This window comes from Humulus lupulus, chromosome 8 (genome assembly GCF_963169125.1).
Source record: "Humulus lupulus chromosome 8, drHumLupu1.1, whole genome shotgun sequence".
In the NCBI taxonomy this organism is placed as follows: domain Eukaryota; kingdom Viridiplantae; phylum Streptophyta; class Magnoliopsida; order Rosales; family Cannabaceae; genus Humulus; species Humulus lupulus.
Genome location: NC_084800.1, coordinates 16,712,895 through 16,716,781, shown reverse-complemented (window position 1 = coordinate 16,716,781; position 3,887 = coordinate 16,712,895). Strand labels below are relative to the sequence as shown.

Here is a 3,887-nt window from a genome sequence, read left to right as displayed (position 1 = left end):
AGTTACTGTATCTTAGTTGAAGAGAGATCCCTTTTACAGTGTTCTATAGCCTGTATTTATAGGCTTATGAGAATACTGGGTTTGGGTCGGGTATGACCCGGGCCCATCAGAGACACGGGTATTCTTGGCCTTTCTAGTGGAAGCCCAATACAAAAGATACAACATACATGAATTCCAGATCAACTAAGGCCCAATACATTGGTTCAAGAGCTATATCTCGCCCGACAAAACAACGCTTTTGGTCTGGACACTTCGAGTTATGAGGCAGATTCAGGAGACAAGACCAGTCAGAGTACTTGGCAACGCAGACCTGAAACAACGGCGTGCAATCCCAAGGTGGCCTTTTCCGCAGGTGAAAAGTGGGGACAACGCCCACGCGGAGTGGGGAGGCTTCAGGTTCCTGGACGCTTGGCCCCTCCAACGGGGGACGATGTGATCCGGGTCTGCTTACCTTTGTCCCTCTTCATTTACCACAGGCCCGGACCGTACCAGGGTCCGGGACCAGGACGCGTATGTCGCGGGGGTTCAAACGATCTGCACGTCTCCCGGATGACCGTCCCAGAGGACGGAACCCGGAGGACCATGCCGGACCCCCCTAATGGGCCCAGACATGCACCCCCGGCCCATACCCCTCCTCTCGGACATTTCCGTACCAAGAGGCCTTGAGCCGGGCCCGCATGCTTAATAGCCCCTGACAATGGGCCTGGACGAAGGTCCCGAGGCCATGCAGGAAATGGGGATAACAATTACAAATTGCGACTGTGTGCACTTGCATAGCTAAAATTTCGCAACAAGTTTTTGACGCCGTTGCTGTGGACTGAAAATAATTATCAATATCAGTCTGATTAATTTTTATTCTAATTTGATTTTAATTTCTCTTGTTTCTAATTTGTTTAGTTGCTTAATTTGTCTATCTCAAGTGAATTTTGTTGTATGCGTAGCAGAAGAGGGGCATACAGTCTTGTTCCTTTGAATCCTAAGATTGAAAAGCCTTGCAAGCAAAACAGAAAGAACAAGAGGGAAGCCCAGAAGTCTGTGAAGATGGCACATAATGATGGGGATGACAGGAATGTTTTAATTCCTGGGATTGCACAAGGGGGTCAGGCTTAGAACAATGCTGAGAGGAGCCTGAGAGACTATGTACTATCCACTCTGACGGGAGTACAAAACAGTATACGCCCACCAGCTGTAGAGGCTAACAACTTAGAGATCAAGCCAGCTATTCTACAAATGGTGCAATCCTCTGTTCAATTTAATGGGTTGCCTTCTGAAGATCCTCACACCCATTTGTCTGATTTTCTGGAGCTGTGTGGAACTTTTAGATACAATGGGGTGAGTGATGACGCTATTAAACTTAGGCTTTTCCCATTTTCTCTGAGGGATAGAGCTAAGAGTTGGCTAAACTCTTTGCAACCGAACTCTATATTTACCTGGCAAGATTTGGCTCAGAAGTTTTTGTCAAAATCCTTCCCTCCTTCTAAAGCTGCTAAATTGAGGGGAGAAATCGATATTTTTTTCCAGAATGATGGAGAATCATTGTATGAAGCTTGGGAACGATTCAAAGAACTTTTGAGAAGGTGTCCTCATCATGGCATTGAACAGTGGATGTTAGTGTAGAATTTTTATAATGGTCTATGTCCTACTACTAGAACCATTATTGATGCTGCAACGGGTGGTACTTTTATGAGCAAGAGTGCAACTGGTGCTTATGAGCTGCTGAAGGACATGGCCACAAATAATCATCAGTGGTTTGAGGAAAGATCATCGGGGGTCAGAAAGGTAGCTGGGGTGCATGAGCTGGATGCAATCATTGCTCAAACAGCACAAGTAGCCTCCTTGACAAAACAGTTACAACAGAGCACTATATCTGCTAATGCGGTTCAAATGGCAGCTAGGTGTGAAATTTGTGGTGGCTCTCACTCTATTGATCAGTGCCTTACCAGTATTAATAATAACACTCTGATGGATCAAGCTCAGGTTCAAGCGGTGAGAAACTTTCAGAGGCCATTCAATAATCCATTCTCCAATACTTACAATCCTGGGTGGCGAAATCATCCTAACTTTTCTTGGAAGAATAATCAGGGCCAGCAACCTCAGTTTCAGGGTCAATTTCAGAATAATATGCCTCAGCCACCAATGCATCAAGCCTCTTCATCACAACAGCCTAGGCCTCAACAATCAATGAATCAAGCCCCACCTGAAAGGCCTAATGAATTGCAAGCTGCATTATTGACCCTCACCAACACTCAAACTCAGTTTATGACAGAAACTCGCTCATCCATCAGAAATCTTGAGATGTAAGTTGGTCAATTGGCAAATATGTTACAAAGTAGGCCTCAAGGAAATTTTCCAAGTAATACAGAGGTGAATCCTAAAGAGCAGTGCAATGCAATCTCTTTGAGGAGTGGGAAGAAGTTGGAAGAGCCAGTCAAGAAGTCTATACCTGCACCAAAAGTTGAATTTGAGAATGAGGGTAAGGTAGAAGAAGAGGTTATTGAAAATCTTGAGAAGAATCAGTCACCAGTGAGTTATGAGCACCACATCAAGATTCCATATCCTCAGCGACTTCAAAAGAAGACACTTGACAAACAATTTTCGAAGTTTCTAGATATTTTTCGAAAACTTCACATTAACATACCTTTTTCCGAGGCACTTGAACAAATGCCAAGTTATGTGAATTTTATGAAGGAAGTATTGTCCAAGAAGAGGAAGATGGAGGATTATGAGACGGTGGCACTCACTGAAGAGTGCAGCGTCATTCTGCAAAGGAAGCTTCCTCAGAAACTGAGAGATCCTGGGAGTTTCACAATACCCTGCACTATTGGGAATTTTGAGAGCATGAATGCTCTATGTGATTTGGGGGCGAGCATTAATATAATGCCGCTTTCTGTGTTTAGAAGATTGAAGCTTGGGGAAGCAAGACCTACAACGGCGGCTCTTCAGTTGGCAGACAGATCAATAGCACATCCTCGGGGTATTATTGAAGATGTTTTGGTAAAAGTGGACAAGTTCATCTTCCCAGCAGACTTTATTGTACTTGATATGGAGGAGGATGCCAACGTCCCAATCATTCTTGGAAGGCCATTCTTAGCCACAGAACGAGCTTTAATCGACGTACAAAAGGGGGAGTTAAGGTTGCGAGTCTAAAATGAGGAAATAAGTTTTAATGTCTTTGCAGCAACTGAAATTCCTACATGTTGTCGAGTTGATGTGGTGAATGATTGTCAAGAATCAATTGGTAAAAAGAAGAAGAAGACCAAAGAACGATTTCGAACATTTCGACGTCGTATGAAAAGATTATTGTGTGGCAAGTTTGAATGTTTCGATGACATTGGAGATAATTTCAATATTCTCAACAAGAGAAGGGAATTCTCCTCGTATGACACGATGGCTCTCAAGGATGCAAGGGGTGGACTTGACCCAAGTTGAAGGTGTAGAGAGTTCAGCGTCCGGCTAAATGATGTTAACGACAGCGCCATTAGGAGGCATCCCAAGTTCATTTAAATTTATTTAAAGTTTGTTAAGTTTTTAAGCTATTTTAGTTGAGACAATTTTTATTTTTTTTAGTTAGTTTTTGTTTAATTTTAATTTTCTTGTAAATATTGTTGATTATGGAATCGTGAAATACGTGAAAAAAAATCGAAAAATGATAAAAAAAATAAAAAAAAAAAAAGCACAGAATCAATATGCCTACAACCAAGCCTTCACCACTCATTTTGGCATTGACACAAGTGGATTTCCACCATATCCACAACCACCCAATTTTGCGTATCCTCCACCTGAGGGGGATGCGAGGCCGGTGCTTCATCATGAGTCGAGTTAGGTAAGTTTTCTTTCCTTAGCTTTTATTTAAACATTAGGGACAATGTTTTTTTGATAAGTTTGGG

General features: G+C 42.8%; 1 non-coding gene across 1 annotated transcript; it reads right to left on the bottom strand.

The window, feature by feature from the left end:
* Positions 1-1,488: 1,488 nt before the first annotated feature.
* LOC133798868 (small nucleolar RNA R71) lies at positions 1,489-1,595 on the bottom strand. Its single transcript, XR_009876085.1, has one exon. It is a non-coding gene; the product is annotated as a small nucleolar RNA R71 (small nucleolar RNA).
* Positions 1,596-3,887: the final 2,292 nt, after the last annotated feature.